Source organism: Pinus tabuliformis, chromosome 8, assembly GCF_031772625.1.
Source record: "Pinus tabuliformis cultivar Carrire ecotype Pingquan chromosome 8, CPIR1, whole genome shotgun sequence".
NCBI classification, from domain to species: domain Eukaryota; kingdom Viridiplantae; phylum Streptophyta; class Pinopsida; order Pinales; family Pinaceae; genus Pinus; species Pinus tabuliformis.
Genome location: NC_142294.1, coordinates 1,278,774,582 through 1,278,793,889, shown reverse-complemented (window position 1 = coordinate 1,278,793,889; position 19,308 = coordinate 1,278,774,582).

Genomic DNA, 19,308 nt, shown 5'->3' with positions numbered 1-19,308 from the left:
TTGGCTATAAATACCTCCCTCATTTGTACATGAAAGGACTTTTTGACCTCACCTCCTCCCATATCGCCAAGAGAGTCTGTAATCTTTTCTTTGAGGAGTAGCTAGTGGCTACAACGCCTCGCTGATGGGATTAGTGATGTATGGTGTAACAATGTGTTTTGGAACTTTCGCTTAATTAGGAAGCCTATTAACACATCAGCACATTTTCACACATGTATTGTATTTTTTGTAAGACTAATATTTAAAACTTGTAATGCATGTTGCTTTAACCTGTGTTCTACATCTGAACTGATTCATTTGTTGTAATGAATAATTTATTAATGTAAATGTGTTGTATATGTTGTTAATGTTGTCCCGTCCACGTTGACTTCTCTTTTGGCCATCAAACAGACCTTTCACATGACCTTGTTGTAACAATCATTGCACTCATTCAGACTTATCCATGAGTGTTGTACGTGTTATCTTACCTTGTATGTTGTGAGTGCTGCATCTGAGTGGACTACTCCACTGGAAGCTATGTATGTCCTTTTGTGTTGTGTGTTCCTAGCCGAGTTGGGATTGATCCCCTTCAACATATAACTCACCTCCACTCTCTTCCCCTTACAATGAAAGAACCATTGACACAAGTACACTTACACTCACCAAGCATGCAACCTCATTTCTCAAAGACAAAGTGAACCATTCTCCTATGATGACAAGAAAGAGTTGAGGCAAATCTTTAAGAAAATGGAAACTCGACCATCATATCAGATGGGAATCCCACACCAAATGCTATGAGGTCTAGTTGGGACTTCATACCGAGGTGATCCCCAGAATGTTAGTGGGTCCAACATCATCAACATTTCTGGCGCAAGAAGGAGGGCACCAAATTGTACATCGTTGAAATCCCCTCACACTCGCTCATCAACCATCTCGTCAATGCAATAAATCACACTTCCTCTCTCACGAATCAGCAGTTGGTTTCTCCTCACCTCCTAGAATTGAAAACGAGATTTCATATCAATGCCTTCGCTCAGTCTGTCCATCACTCACCAGTTCATGAAAACAGTGAGACTGATCCCAGGGGTACAATATCTTCCTCACAGATCTAAGAAGCCAAAAGCCACTCCCATAGGGGTTGTTGTATCATCGGTGGAAGAAGCAATCCTTGCTACCCTTTGATGCAGGAGCATCGAAACACCCCTAATTAAAATTAAATTCAAAAAAGTGAAAGGGGAGACGCTGACAACGATCCGAAAAGGGGTGCTAAATTCCATGAAATTTGGTTGAAAGTGATAAATTTGTTATCGATGTGGCATCTAGAATATTTCAATTCGTTTCAAAATTTGACATGTAACTAAAAAATGAGTGATTCTAGGTGACTTGTGGGAGAAAATCATGGATCCTAGATGATCCATGCTTTTTTAATTTCTTTTTAAATGTGAAGTTTGTTTGGTGTGGAGGAGATCTATAATGTAGATCTACAAGTGAAAGCCAAGGCCTGGGGAGGCCACAGAAAATGTAAAATCAGGCTTGAGATTTAAATTAAGTCTATGTATTGATTTCAGGATGCACTTTTATTGCGTCAAAGTGGTATGAGAGTAGAATAATATTCTTCATACAATTGAAAGAGGTGCAAATATGTTGAGGATTGGTAAGCATCTGGTATTTATATTGTCGTACAGGTAGCGACATAAGAAAGTGAGAAGATTACAGAAGCCTAGATCCGGGAGTGTTGAAATGGTTCCAAAGAAGAGAGAACTAGAGAGATGCCGAAAGACTGAGCTCAGAGGAGAAAAGCTTGGTGAGGTATCGGGTAGCAAGGAGGACTTGTTATTGTAGAGGTTTTGTTGTAGCTCACAGAAAGATCATAAAGGAAATTCCACAGAGGATGTGGGTAGAATTGCTAAGGGACGAAGAAGGCATATGACCAGGAGGTTATAGAAAAGTTTTGTACCTGGGGAGTCTGATGCAGGAGTATCGGAACACCCTTAATCAAAATTTAAATTCAAAATTGTGAAAAGGGAAACATGGACAATCATTGTAAAAGGGGGAAAATTTTGTTTAAACAGTGCTAAATTGATGGAATTGATAAGTCTCTAGAAGGCTTGATCAAATGTAATTATCTGCTATGCATGCAAATAGAAAAATTTAGGGGTTTGATTGAGTGATTGTGGGAGAAACTCATGGATCTTAAATGATTCCTCCCTTTGTAATTTCCTATATAAGAGAGTTAGTGTTGTGTGAAAAGATATATAGAGTATATGATGCAACTGCAGGGCAATTTGTGACTCGGGCTGTGAGGCCCTAGCCTGTAATCAATTTCTATTTATAATTGAAATATGCGTGTTATTATACATCCAGGCAAAATCTATATTTCATGTGTATTTGTGTTCTTTACATATACATTCTTTACCGTAGATTGATAAATTACATGTGCGAGTGTAAGGGACAAATTTCCTATGAACTTTGCCTTAGACAAAGTATGACAGAGATAAATTCGTGTTGTAATACAAATTCCACCAATAAGCAAATGAGAGATTCATCGGATTGGCAAGATCGATAGATAATATCGATGGAAGAGAAATTCCAAAGACTAAAACCACGTGTTACCATAATGATGGAGCGGTCTAGAAAGATGGTAAGTGGTATATCGCATGGTCTCAAAGTGGTAAATAATATTTCTAAATTTTATGTGATTAACCTTAGCGGGCGACATGTAGCACGAGAAAACTACGTTTATCACACTCTCTCAACCTGATATTGGTCGTGCAAGAATCTACATGAGATTTCGCAATAGCTGTTCGATTGGACAAGTCACATCGATGGTGGAGATCGTCCGGGCTAGTTGGTAAGTAGATGACACGATATCCATTAGATCGAGCGGGATTGATCGACGGTGGATATCAGCCAAGCAAGTTATATTGCAATTGCAGTTTTTATTTTGTTGTGAAGTCCACTGATTGAAATGCTTCTGATGTATACATGGGCCCATAACACATAGGTCCATTTGCGAATTATGTGAAGATGTAGTTTTACTACGTCACTCTTGAAGGTTTGGAAGAAGCTATTGAAGACGGAGAGGAACCCTGATCTTCTTTGAAGACGAACAAGGCACTCTTGTGGTCTTGGGATCAAACTCCAATATAGGAGGTGGAGGGGAAGGCAATGGAGGAAGTGGACGCAGAGACAAACTGACAGACTCAGATCTAGAACCATCAGATTTCAAAGGAAGGGAAGAAGATGAAGAGGGCGAAGAGGACGAATAGATGGCTGACCCAAATCTTGAATGGATGACTCAGGGACGATTGGCTCTCCCGGTTTTTCTGCACAATATCCTAAAGTGAGTAGAGATAATGAACATCAAGTTCAACCGTGACAGTGCGGTGAAGGTCGAAGACCATTTAGACAACTTCTACCTACATCTGCAGACCCTTCATGTAATTTACGATGACATAGAATGTAGATTGTTTCCATGTACCTTGGACGACTGCGTAACTGCTTGGTATCATAACCTTCCACCCAACTCCATATAGAATTTGAGTTTTTTCAAATGTATGTTCCTTGAAAGGTTTGCTGATGATAAGACCCCAACCATGCTACTCAAAGAATTTGGAAGCCTCGGGATGGAGGGAAAAGAGAAAGTGAAAGATTTCAATCAGAGGTTTATGTGTATTTTGAACAAGTTTGCAATAGACACCAAACCTTATGACTCCATCACAGTTGGCTATTGCACGTCTACACTGCCAACCACCATTGCGAAGTTCGTCAAGCAAGCTGTGAAGCCAACACTTTTAGAAATCTGCAAAGAGGATATTGCTATTGAGAAAGACTTGCATGCCATTGGAGTCATCAAGGATGATGAATCAACAAAACACTCCAAGGATGTGACCAGAAAGCCCCAAGTAACAATGAGAAAGGGTAGAGACATGGAAGTAACTGATACTGAGATCCTCACTCACCTTGTCAAGAACTTGACCACTGAAGTGTCTAAACTCAAGCAATGGAAAACAGACACATTCGCAAGAATTCATCCGCCCAGACAGAGACAGACAAGAAGTTTATCAACCAGATCATCAAGAAACAACGGGTTCAGTTCCAAATTTGTGCAAAAGCTTATGTTCCAACTCGATCAATGGGTTGGTCCTAGGTTTTGTTCCTTCCATGAAGAATTTCACCTCGAGAACTCTTGTTCAGATTGGAAGCGAGTTGTTACCTCGGTCTGTACTCATAAACTCGAATCATGTGGATGGTGACATACAGGAGCAACCGAAAGTCACTAATTATAAGAAAGAGGTTGCACCTGATGAAGCACCAAGTTCTGGGAATGTGGTGAATGCATACAAGTGATCGCAAGTAGTCTCGAAGATGAACATGGAGAAGCAACCCCAAAACCAAAAGGATTGTTACCATATTAGGAGTAAAGGGGCTCCCCGTACACTTGAGGAGATGCAAGTGAAGGTGAGACAACTAATAAAGAAGGTCGACCCACTTGCTGCCTCAAAGCAACAAACACAAAGCAAGTCCGGGAAGACAGTGGCAGATAAGAGTACATCCATAGGAAACAAGTTGCAGAACACTCCACTAGACATCACGAACATGCATTCCACCGTGGACGACTCGATGATTCTACCACCTCCTGATTACAACATAGTTGATGACATGAAGAAAACTCGAGCGAACATCAGTTTTTTCGAGCTTGCTAAAGTCTAGAATTAATGAGATATCCTACTATGCGCATTGGCACAAACAACAATAGACAGCGCGGCCTCCACCAGCAAGGGAGCAATCGCACCTCCCAAATCAATATCCACTGTGCTCAATACACTTTGAATGGAAGAAGAAAACTCATGTTTCCCCCATTCTTTAGTTCATTTGATGTTTTCAACTATAATGTCCACAACTACTTGGCTGATTCTGGTGTGGCAACCAATGTAATGCCACTCTCCATTGCTAAGAAGATTAATGCACGATGGAGCAAAACATTTTCGAGAATCATCCAACTTGACAGAACGTCAGTACTAGCAATTGGTGAACTACGAGACATGATCATCCAATTATCCCATGATAGTCGAGTCCACCAGTGCATCAACATAGTTGTTGTGGACATATGGGAAGCATATGGTCTGTTGCTCAACAGAGACTGGTCCAGCTAGCTAGATGGATACTTTGCCACAAACTAGTCTCACATGTGGCTTTCATACAAGGGAAGATGCAACAAAATACGGGTGTTATTAGAGAGTTATATGAAACAAAAGTTCACTCCCCTTCACGACAAGAAAAAACCATTGGCTTTCACAGAAATTATGTTTGGCAACTGCCTCCTCGAAAGGACGTTAGAGTGTTATCTTGCAAGACCTACTCCAACCTCGTCAGACAAGAAGTTGGGACTCCTTCCTTGCCCAACTGATGCTAATTAAAATTGTACACTTTGTTTCTTTGATAGTAGTAGTAATAGCAGTAGTACCAGCACGCCAAACATCCATGTACATACAAGTTGTGGGCCATGAGTCTTGACAAATCAGGAACACATGATGGCTCAAGGACTGAGTGTATCTCAGTCATCCAAAACAATGAACCATGAGTGATTTCAAGTTTTTTGAAGTATAAAGTCACAAACTATGATGTTGAAGCACTCTTGCTAAACACACGAAGGACCAACACTATGAATGAACATAGCAACCTAGGAATCCACCATGATCCAAAGATGGCCAATCACTGTAGCAGCAACTAATTTTTGACCAATTGATCGAATAGTACTGTGATCAGTCTGCAGGAGTAGATGATGACCTGAGTACCCATTGCACGTGAGAAATCCAACATGAGTTTCCAAGTAGAGGAGGAGATAAGTCATTTCAGCAAAGAACAGGTAACACATGCATCTTCTTTGTCCTCCTTTTGCCAAAAATATAGACTAACATTTTAAGTGTTTGGATTACTTGCAAAGTTCATCATCATACTTGGTTTAGTTATTTAAATCATGCACGTAAGAAATCTAGGAAGACCTGCTTACACATTGACTTCAGAAGCTTAAACCCTTCCCGGAATAAGAACAACCACCCTGTGCCATCATCCAAGCCCATGTTGCACATAGTACCTGAAACAGTGGTGTTTTCCTCACTTGAAGGTCTTTTGCAATGCCACCAAGTTCTGGTAGCGAAGCCCGGTGGATCGGAATTGGTACACGAGAAACTTGGCTCACACACGTATCATTTACAATCACTTGATGGGAAGATTGATAATATTCCTATCAAAGGCCAAGTCCTCAAATGCTAGTTTTAGTAGGTTGGCCCGCGCTCGTGCCATGTACATAGTCTTCCTGCTACTTGTTGTTTTAATTTGGTTTTTTTTGCTTATTATCTTTGGTTTCTCTTTGCTTGATTATGCTTACTATTTTTATTCACGTTATTTTGTTTGTTGGATATGTTACTATTTTTGTTTCCGGAAATAAGTGCTACCAACTACTATGTTCTATCATTTGAATAGAGTATGTAGCTGAAATTTGAAGAGACTTGTGACACTACAGCACTTGGTCAGCCTTGTGTCCATTTTCTCTGTGCTTGTTTACAACCTTCGGCTGATGAAGTCCTGACAGAAAATATGAACTGTCTGTAAAGAAAGCTTTGGTCCAACCATGAACCTGTGTCCACACTAGGAAGCCCCATGCCTATACTCAGCTTTCTGATCTATGTGTTTAAGCTAATCCAACTAGTAGAAATGGAGAATGGGAAAAATCTAAACGATAAAACCTATGTCAGAGGTCTTACATACTTCTCTGAAGGAATAACCTCTTCCCCTCTCAATAAGTTGGGATCCCTCTTCTGCCCCAAAAATAAATAAGTGCCTGTGCACAATTCTCTTAAAAAATACAAAGGCGAAAGAAGAGAAAGGCTTCCTACGTAGAGAGGTGAAGCATGCAACTCCACCGGCTTATTGACCAAGCTCATTGTCAGTGGAGCAATGTGTGTGTTCCTGCATGACTCCACTGGGGTACTGTCCAGGCCTGTTGACCGAGGAGCAACACCAGAGATGAAAACTTATACTATGAAAATCTTCAACTCGCAAACTAAACTACCTTTCCTGAATATGAAACACTGAGATGTAAGCTTAACTTTTGATTGTTCTTGATTGAGTTGGCAAACGGTGAACCATGTATGTCCATGGGTTAAGTGGGGAAACTTAAGTAACCTGCACAATGATTCAATACTGCCTGAAAGACCAAGGCCCTGTTCTAGCAATGAACCAAAACAAAGAAGATGGAGCTCTACCAGTGTGTCGCCAAGTGTTGTAGCGTCTACAACCACCCTCCAAAATTTTTGCCTACACCAATTTTGGATTGATTATTGAACACACTCGGGTTCACTCCGTGAGCTCATGTGAGTCTTTACATCTACCTTGCTTGTTCATTGCATCCAAGTCTCTGCATGATGATGTTGAAGTCATGCTTGCGACCGTGTTTTGGTTATGCTCAAATCCTTTGCTGCTTTTGTGTCTGTCATATTTTCCATGAAAGCATCTATCGCACTCACACACAGAGTCACATTTACTGTCAAGCGAGCATCGTCCCAATCATGAACGATCAATCACGAGTGTCGTGCTTGTCGCTTGCACCATCGACGTGTCATGTTGAACATGTGTATCTCGATGTTTTGGTTGTTTCGTCATCAAGTCATGCGAGTGTGTGTTCGTATGATCACCTATGCATCTTTCAACTGTACACACACTTAAGTCATTTTTGTTTAAGTTTTCAGAAACAGACTCCTCACTGATAGCCAGACCATCACCCTACTTTCGACTCAATCAAATATCAACCAGAACATCACAGAAGAACCGAGCTAGTCCTTTCAAGTTGCGCTACCTGCAAAAAAATCAATCAACTCTCATGTAGGACACCTAAACAGTCGAACCCGGTAGTCACCCCATGCGTGACTCCCCTCAAAATATGCGTAGAGGCCATTGACCTCACCCATTCAAATGACTGAGGAAATTGCGTAGAAAGGTCGGACAGACACCCAGTGCCCATCTCTATTTCCTTTAGAAAATTTCACAGTTTTCCCAGTTAGTCATCCAGACAGTCGATCGATTGTTCATCTCAGAAATTGCACAGTGCTCATGATAAGGCCTTCTGCTACCCATTAGTTAGCTTAGATCAGAAATTGCACAGAGATGATCAGCAGGCTTGCCTCTCGGTCTCAGTGCCATTTTCCCATGCGGCAGACTGCCTATTCCCTCCAGGAATCACACAGTCTCTGCTGCCAGTGAGTGAGCAACCAATTTCCAGTTCCCTATGGGAATTGCGTAGTTTTGGTTGTTAGTGACCCTAGTAGCCAACTAGCAGTTCCCTCTGCGAATTGCACAGTTATGGCTTCTAGTGACCTAGTAGCCGACTAGCAGTTCCCTCCGGGAATTGTGCAGTAATGGCTGCCAGTCTCCTGGGTAGTTCCCTATAAAAACTATGCAATCACTGCCTGTGAACCCTTCATGCATCCCAACCCGTTTCTTTGGAAAATTGCGCAAATCTGGTTGTCCAACCCCTACTTACTATTCATTCTAGAAAATGCGCAAAGAAGGCCTACCTTTCCCTCCTACAGTGTGGACTGTACCTCCCAAAATTTGCACAAATTTTCCTCCCAATCGAGCCAAACCTTGTAGACAGTCACTGTCGACTCAGATTGTCTGTCTCCATCTCTCAGCGACTCTTGTGCAGTTTTCATTAGCAATTTCTCAGAACCATCATCCCGCATCACAGCCCTCATGCCTCTCCCAATCACCTGCATTTGAATGATCATGTGTCATGGTAGACTAGGAGGTTTTGGATTTGATGTCATCTCATCATGAGTGACTATAGGTACAGGTACACCAACAAACATGTTAAGATGGCGAATATGATGAATGAAGGGAGCACATGTAGATGGACAGGTTCACCAATGGACGAATGTCGAAGCATGCGAAGTAGACGAATGCAAAGAACATGCACCTTCATGAACAAGTGAGCATGTCAAGCCTTCGAGAATGAAAGAAAGGAACAACATGCTAAAGCTTCATCAAGAGAACCAAGCACCACCGAAGACTCTGCGCACTTCGCCATGCGGAGGTGAAGCTATGATACACCATGAATACATCCATCACTCAGTAGCATTATAGCTTGACATGCACTCCAGTAGCAGCACACATGTACTAGCATTGTCATGTCATGCCATGTTTGGTCAAGTCATGAATCATGTTGCCCACATCTCCACTATAGCATTGTTGTTAATCAATGTTATGTAACGTGGAAGTCCAAGAGACCCACTTGTTGTCAATCAATGTTATGTAAGTCGAAATGTCATGGAAGTCAAATGGTCATGAGGGTAGTGGAATATCCACAAGGTTTAGTTTCACCATTGGCTATAAATACCCCCATCATTTGTACATGAAAGGAATTTTTCACCTCAGCTCCTCCCACATAGCCAACAAAGTTTGTGATATTTTCTTTGAGTAGTAAGTAGTGGCTCCAACGCCCCACTGATAGGGTTAGTGATGTATGGCGTAGTGACGTGTCTTGGAACTTTCACTTAATTGAGAAGCCTGCTAATAGGCCAACATGTTTCCACACATGTATTGTATTTGTTGTAAGACTGATCTTTAACACTTGTAATTCATGTTACTTTAAACTATGTTCTACATATGAACTGATTCATTTGTTGTATTGCATAATCTATTAATGGAAATGTGTTGTATATGTTGTTAATGTTGTCTTGTCCATGTCGATTGCTCTGCCCAACATCAGACAGACCTTTCACATGAACCTTACTGTAACAATCGTTGCACTCATTCAGACTTATCCGTGAGTGTTGTACATGTTTTCTTACCTTGTATGTTGTGACTGCCGCATCCGAGTGGACTGCCCCGCCGGAAGTTGTTTATGTCCTTTTTTATTGTGTGTTCGTAGCTGAGTTGGGACTGATCCCTTTCAACCTGGAACTCACCTTCACTCTCTTCCCCTCACAGTGAAAGAGCCATTGACACAAGTACACTTACACTCGCCAGGCATGCAAACCTGACTTCTCAAAGACAAATCAAACCACTCTCCTATGCTGACAAGCAAGAGTTGAGGAAAATATTTAATACAATGGAAATCGAGCTAGCATATCGGATGGGACTCCCACATGACACAGTGTGAGGTCTAGTTGGAACTTCATACGAGGGTGATCCCCTGAATGTTAGTGGATCCAACACCATCAACAAATTGTATAACAACCATTATTAAGTATTTTTAGAATATTTAGGAATTAAATTAAATTTAATCATGTGATATATGACCCTTTCATCCTTTCCACTTAAAATCATGCAAAGAATTTGAAGTCTCTTTAGGTGAGACTGATCACTTTAAAAACACTTCCAAATCTCTTTTAAGCGTTTAAAATAGAGACCTTTCGAAAAATACAAATGTTCCTTTTTCATGTTTATACAAATTGAGTATGTGGTGTGAATAATTTGAAAAGAAAATCTAAAACATTGGATATTATGGAAGTTTAATATTTTAGGAATATGAGTTGTGCTTCCATCTAAAAATAGACGTAACAGGTTAAAAGTATTAAATATATCCTTCTGGCGGCATACATTTTTGTGATGATGATGGATGCAATTGCCCATAACATGGTATTGAACCATGTTTTTTTAAACATGGGAAGATATTGATGTTAGAGATAATGCATAGTAAACATGAAACATGAAACAGTAGGAAAAGAATAGAGACACTGCTATAATATAAATCAGAATTGGAGATCATCTTCCCATGCCAAACTAGAGATAAATTTGACGTTGTTCAAGGATCATGGCGTGACAGTCTGTGTTCATACAATATGGTAAGAAATGGCAAGCTTTGTTTAGGGTTAGTTTTTTCTTGTGTGGGTAGCGGGTATTCACCAAATGACCTAGTCTGAACTAAAGTTCTTTTCCGGTATTATAATATATGACAAACATAATGAAGCCAATAATGGTGACAAATCTATATGCAGGGCTTCCCCATATGTGTTTACAATTCTAGAGTATAACATAACGGAACAAACCTTCCAAGTAACAATGTTTTGTAGTCGATTCTTCTAATGTATTTTCACGATATTAGAATTGAACAAAATATTTCCCATCTTTTTGGGCAATCTTATTGTTTAAATGTATTCATTTTTCCTAGCTTAAGAGGACATGGTCTATTGGTTCCTGTGGTGTGCCTATACGATTGATGGATGGGGTTGAGGCATGGACAAACTTTAGAGCTTTAGAGATGGCCAAAATCTTAGTAAACCACAAAAAATTATCTGTGTGAGAACAGAGAGCACTGAGAATATTATTGATGACGTATACAAATGGAAGAAATATGGTCAGAAGCGCATCAGGGATAGAAGTCATCCCAGGTATTTTGTCTAAAGTACTCTACTCATTCGTTTCTTATATATTGCTAGTATGCAGCTTCTAATTGTGCACACTACTTACAATTTTTTTTTATAATTGCTGATATTGTTGGATAAATCGATAGAGATGATTTCAGATGTCGAAGAAAGGGATGCCCGATGAAGAAGCAGGTTGACATCTGTCCAGAAGAAAGTGAATTAATAATCATACTATTGTTGATTTTCCTTCTTCCGCATCCCTTTCGATGAATTCATACGACTTTCCCACAAAGTGATCGACATAGCAAGGGATAGACTCGTATAATTATTTAAAGACACCAGATAGACAAAACCAATATAACTATTAGACTTTTTATGAACTTATTATTTATTAGTGAATGTGATAATATTTAGAATTTCTTAGAATTCTCTCGTGAAAAGAGAGCCAAAATATCGTGTTCCTGGTGTCCTTCTACCTTATGTTCAAGGGACCACTGATAGAATTGGTAGGATTCTCAGGAGACATAGTATCCCGGTGTCCTTCAGGCCCCTGAACACCATTCGTTCGTCTCTCAGATCGGTGAAGGATCCCATCGACCCTAAAGATATGAAAGGTGTTTATTTGATCCCTTGTTCTTGTGGGACCCACTATATTGGGGAGATTGGTCATTCCATTAATCAGAGGATTAGTGAGCACGCAGCGGATCTGAAGCATAGGAGATTTAAGTCTTCCGCTTTGGCTGAACATGCGGAGAAAACCAATCATCATGTTTGTATCGAAGAGGCCAGTGTTATTGCTAAGGTTCCGCATTTCCATCATCGAAAATTCAGGGAAGCGCTGGAGATTGAAAAGAGACCTAGAAATCTCAATAGAGAGGATGGTTGGAAAGTCAGTAGGTGTTGGGTCCCAGCCCTCTCCTCCTAGTCGTTTTTTTCCGTCCTCTTTGGTTTTTATTGTTAGTTTCACTTATTTATTTATTTTATTGTCATTATTTTTATTTTTATTTTTCTAAGGGCCTCAGTGTAACTTATTTCCTTTATGCTTATATTGTTTTTCTTTATTACCTCTATTATTTTACACGCAATTTTTATATTATTTAGTTGTATACATTACTCTATACATCTAATTTTTTCCCTTTTATTTTTATTCTTATTTAGTTATTTTATTTATTATTATTACTATTATTATTATTATTATTATTATTATTATTAATTTTTATTTATTTATTTATTTATTTATTTTTATTATTTTTATTTTTATTCTTAGTTTTATTTTATTTTTATTTTTATTATTTTTATTTATTTTACTCATTTATTTATTTATTTATTTATTATTATTATTTTTATTTTTATTCATTCAGTTATGTTTTATTCCCATTTAGTTATTCAATTTTATTTATTTATTATTTTAATTATTATTATTTTATTTCATTTTTATTTTTTATTATTATTTCGTGTTTTATTATTTTATTTTTATTCAGTTAGTTATTTTTATTCACTTTTAACTATTATTATTATTATTATTATTAATTTTTAATTTTTATTAATTAATTAATTAATTAATTTATTATTACTTTATTTTATTTTATTTATTTTTATTCTTATTTTTATTTTATTTTTATTATTGTTATTCTTTTTATTTTATTTATTTATTTTTATTTTTATTCATGTTTATTCACGTTTAACTCTTATTCATATCTAGTTATTTATTTTTATTATTTTTATTATTATTATTTTATTTCATTTTTATTTTATTTATTTTTATTTTATTTGTTTGTGTATTTATTTTATTTTTATTATTTTTATTTCGGGTTTTTTATTTAATTTGTTATTATTATTTTATTTTTATTCAGTTAGTTATTTCATTCACTTTTAACTCTTATTCTCACTTAATTTATTCTTAGAAGCGGTCCGTTGCTACTAATTTTCTTTTAAAAATAATTGACCTTTAATTTTTGATTATTTATTAATAAACTATTATTTTGATCCTGGTCCTTTGGTCAATATTAGCGGTTGGTCAAACTAGCCGTTGGAGGCTCTGCTCGGTCTATATAACATGCTAAGCTAGATCTGTTTCTTCAACTTGTCCTGAGGATGAACCACACTGGTTGGTTCGAAATGCGTCGACAAATGACATTCCATGTGATTTTCGCCGAAATCTTTCTCTAACTTCTTATAATCTACTTTAAAGATGTATAAAAACTTCTCTATTTATATATAATACATTTTTGAATTAAAATTGTATATATATATATATATTTTAAATTTAATTTTAAAAGCTCATAAAAACAACAATATAACAATTATGTTTAGATAATTAACCAAATTTAATGAAGTGTTTCCATTTTCTTATTTAAATTATATATAAACAGATTACATTATAATATTAGAGTTAGTATAATTATATAGCAATTTTTTTTTTTTAAATAAATAAATAAATTATATTATAATATTAAAATTAGTATAATTATATAGCAAAACAAATTTAAAAAATAAATAAATGGAAATTATATATATTTAATAATTTATTATAAATTTATATAAATATAAAATTTAATAAAACTATATATTACATTATTATACTTTCAATTTTAATTTTACAATAAAATAAACTTTTTAAATATAAAAATATTAAATGTAATTTTTAAAATTATATATATATATATATATATATATATATATATATATAACATACATATCCAATAAAGACATAACATAATATTTCGATGCATTCATACAGTGATTCACTTAATCAAATGTTTACATAACTTACCATATATATATATGCACGACAAAACTCTTCAAATAAAAAGATGTAATAAAATCAGTGTTTTTTCGAATCAATGTAGTACGTATTTTTTTCTTCTTATGTACTACTATTATGAATGTACTACTAATAATTTGTTTCTTTAGATTTCATAGATCAATATTTGGTCTCAATTCATGTTAACCATCATCATAATGAATAGAAAGATCTTATTTCCTTTATATTTTAAACTTTGTGACGAGTTTTATATGTTTAACATTATTGACGATTATATATCTACGAAACAATATAGATATTTACAGGACTCTTCGTAAGACGCTATTATTTTGATAGATATAGGACACTTCATAAAACCCTATTATTTTGATGGATATAGATCTTTAAAGGACATTTCATACGAGACTATTATTTTGATATTTCTTAGTTCGTATTACAACAATGTATAAAACAAGAGCGGATACTTAAAAGTCTTTTAGAAAATATATTTAATGCATCTTTTTGGGTTACATTGGTCACAAAAATAGTATACAGATGTAATATTATTTAACATTGGTCACAAAAATAGTATACAGATGTAAATTATTGTTTATAAATAATATTACATACGTTTGCTTATTTCCCGGAAAAAATTAAAACATAGTAAAAAGAAATCCTCTCATTCATATGCGTTTCTTTCCTTTACTGACATATATTTATGCGAATGGTAATAAAATAACTATTTCATCTTATTTCTCCTGCATTTTCATCTTTGTGACTAATTTTATATGTTCAACACCGTTGACAGATTATATATCTCCCAAACGCAAATCTACGGATCTTTACATTGATAAAGAACAGCTAAAATAACACACAATTACAGAAACACAATTATATTATGCACAATTGGTGCATGTGTAAACACACTCACACACGGATTACATTCAGATCACTCTATTAAATAGAGTTTTTGAGATCCAACTTATTCCTAATTTAGAGAGAGTGGTTGAGAGAATTTCTCAACCATCACAAACAAATTTTTCAAATATGGAATGGAAGCATTAACTCCAACATCCCCCCTTAATGATTACATTACATGAAAATAACAAAATAATCAAGCTTATCAGTAGATGCTCCATCAAGTTGCCTCATAACCCTCGGAAAGGTGTAGTTGGCAAGTTGGATTCCCGAGTTCCCTTCTCAACTCCCGAATCAAGGACCTCCCGAAGTCAATTACTGGACAGCATCCCAATCTGTCGCATAACCTCATTAGGAAACCACCACGTCTACCACTAATGAGGGATCCTTCCCTAGATCCGCAACTGCCATACTATCTGGACAACCATCCATATTGAGCCTTACTGCTACTTGATCTTTAAAAAACTGGCATCAGACACATAGTTGAACTGCTGGTTATTTTAAAAAAGTTTAATAGATTCACTCTCTTCATCATCAGAATTCCATTGGTATTCATATGTGGTTATATTTGTTGATTCTTTCCCTTTTAACACATCACTAGCACGACTTTTGCAATTCCATGCTGTATGCCCAGTTTTCTTGCAATAGTAGCATTCAATGTCACCTTTGTTTGCATTTTTCTTTCTCATCCTTGACTTTGTCCACAAGGCATTTTCTACATGAGAGTTCTCTTCGGCATCCTCTGGTTTCAGTCGCTTTTCCTCCCCCAGAAGTGCTGCAATTGTCTCTTGCAATGTTTGTGTAGATATTTGACTCAAAGTAAAAACAACATTACTATAACTTGAAGGAAGACTATTTAATAATACAGCTTTAGCATCTTCATCCTCCACCTGTGTCCCAGCTTCACTTAATTGTCTTAAAAGAGACATTAAATTATTTATATGACTGGACATAGATGTCTCCTCATTTTCAGACTAAACAATTGCAGCTTTAGGGAAAATTTTGCATTTGTAGATTTTACACCAAACAATTGAGCCAAATGTTCCCATATTTCCTTTGATGTTTTAGTAAGATCTACATGATGTAATTGCGAATCAGAAAGAGCAAGTCCAATAATAGATTTAGCTTTGTCATCTCTATTTTTCCATTCAAATAACTCTTTGGCATCTGTAGGTGCAGCGTCTGAACCATTCACTATTCCCCACAAATTTTTATTCATTAATTGCAGTTGTATTTTTACTTTCCATGAGGGAAAATTCAAACCACTGAATTTATCTAACACCATAAACTCCATGATAAGAGATAATACCTTTTCTAGTCCAGATGTTGGATGCCAAACCAGCACCGCTCAGGAGATTGCTGCTCAGCAGATTGCTGATGGTTGATGAGATCGCTGAAATAGTAATCAGATATGACAGAATCAGCGTTGCAGGCTGAAATAGTAACAGCAGTGGAGCGTTCTCACCATCTGGCATGATGGCAATATCGTCTCATCTTCATTATTGTGCAGGCCCTGGTCTTTCTTATCTTCAAGCAATCATCGCCCATATTCTCTGGAATGAAGGCTTATAATTCACGGGTTGAATTCTCAGATGTTTGTCAGCACTTACATTGTCTCCATGCAGTACTGTGATTTGCGCAGCGATAGTCTCAAAGCAAAAATGCTTTCCTCTCACATCCTATTTGACTCTGTCTTGCGACGACTTGCCTCAGCCTCCCTGAGATCTCAAATTGAGTCCAGCTGCACCACTATGTTGTGACTCTTCAATCGAGCAATAGCCAGGCTTACCGCTTCCTTGGAAAACTCCAGTAAACGTATTGAATTCCGATTCAAAGATATAACACTATTGCGAATCAGATCCGACCCGCCATGGCCATAGCGGCTCTCTCTCTGGTCCGTAAGTAAGCCAACGACTGAAAGATCACAGTATTGTTCAATGCTCCTCACAGCACAGGTTCAGATCTTAGCAGCTCTGATACCATGATAAAGAACAGCTAAAATAACACACAATTACAGAAACACAATTATATTATGCACAATTGGTGCATGTGTAAACACACTCACACACGGATTACATTCAGATCACTCTATTAAATATAGTTTTTGAGATCCAACTTATTCCTAATTTAGAGAGAGTGGTTGAGAGAATTTCTCAACCATCACAAACCAATTTTTCAAATATGGAATGGAAGCATTAACTCCAACATACATGACACTTCATATTAAGTTATGGTTGTTTACATGACATTTCATACTACGCACAACTATGGATCTTTACATCACATATTTTAACATGACATTTCATACTACGTTAAATTTTGATATTTGTCATCTCGTATAACGAAAATGCATAAAAAACCTTGAGCAAATACTTAAAAGCCTTTTAAAAAGCAATGATAAGGAAAAAAAAAATATAACATTATTCTGGGTGACAATGGTTACATAAATACTATAAATACTATACTAATATTATAGATGGATTTTTTATAAGTTTTATTATTGTTAAAAAAAAAACATAGTAAAATAATTTTTCATATTTACAAGAAATTTTTTTTTTATAACATCATTTTGAGTTACATTGGTCATATAAATATTATACAAATACTATACAATGTAAATTATATAAGTTTTCTTATTTGCCGAAAAAAATAAAACTTAGTAAAAGAAATCTTCATATTTACAAGTAGTAAAAGAAATCTTCATATTTACAAGATTTTCTTTCTTTTACTCGCATATATTTATGTGAACTGTTACAATATAACTATTTTAACAGATTTTTCATCAAACCCATGCAAAGTTCTAGATCATAATTGACTTAGTCAGATAAATCAGAATTAAGTTACGCTAGAAATATATGTTGATGTGCTCAAGAAGGTAGAACTTTCACACATTAACCTGCACCCATTTCTATTGGAAACTCCAAACCGAGAGACTGTTGGAGTACATGGTTAGGAAATGGAACATCCTCGGGATCTCGTTCAGGTTGTACTATCTTGAGGACCCTGCTCTCCGCTTATTACCAGTTTCTCAGTGCCATTAGCTCCGACCTCAACATGTCAAAGGCCTTGTTCACCAATGCCACATCTCGCTTGGAATTTAGTCAGAATGGGGCAGACGGGCTCTCAAACCCACGCAACAAATGAATTCATTTCAGAGAAGGTGAAAGTCGATGATCCAATTGGAGTTCCACTCCAACGTGGGTATATGTCCAGGGGAGAAGGTCAAGCATGGGCTTCATCAGTTGGCTGAATTTTTCCATTGCTTTGTTCGAGATCAACCCAGGAAACTTGGGCACCAGGTCCTGTCTGCTCACCAAGCGAGGAACCTTAACCAATATTGCCTCCAATTTGTCTTTGAAGGCTGAGTTGCCCACTTTTGGAGGTTCAAAAGAAAACATAATCATAGGGATGGTCCTGTCAGGGTTAGTTTTGTGCAAATTGAGGCCCTTGGCTCTGACCTCGTAGGCGCTTTGAAGAGCGAGGGTGGCCCCAAGGCTATGGTTTATAATGTGACACATTTTCTCCTTTCTGATGCAGGAGCATCTAACCCCCCTAATCAAACAAAGGAATCCAAAGCGAATGTGGACCATCGAGCAAAAGGGGGACAATTCTGTTTAAAAAAGAGCTAGATTGATGGAACTAATAAAGTCTCGAGAAGACTTTAGTTAATGTAATCTTTCATGTATTCATATGTATAGTGAGTTGTAGAGAGAATCTAGTGATTAGTTGAGAGTTTCGAGGAAAAGATGTCATCGGATCCTTTCAGTGATCCGACCTAATGTGCCTTATATATATGTTGATGAACCTAAGTGTTCGAGATATATATCATAAGACAGATAGCAAGTTTAAGATCGAGAGTATTCAAATGTAGTCGAGGGAGAAGCTGTTCTAAGGTTGAAATGCCTTAGCTTGTAATTACGCCCTGTATAATATATAAATGTGTTAAGTGTTGAAATTGTGCATGTATGTGTGTTTCGTATAGATAGTCTGAATGTTTCGTGTGTAGGTTTAATTGACCATTGATCAATGAAAGGGTTGATGGTGATCTAAAATATCTTTAACTGTTGTATGGAGTGATAACAATGTAAGTGGTGGAGTATGGCAGAGGAAGTCGAGCGAGCATAAGTCCATCAATAGAATGAGAAACAAGAGCGAATGCGTAAGAGTCTTATCGCATCGGCGAATTATTTCATACAGAGACGGAGATTTGCGATAAGCGATCACCGCTTTATCACATCGGCAGAAACCATTGGAACGCGAACTGGAACGAGCCTTTGTAATAGAGTGATAGCGATATGC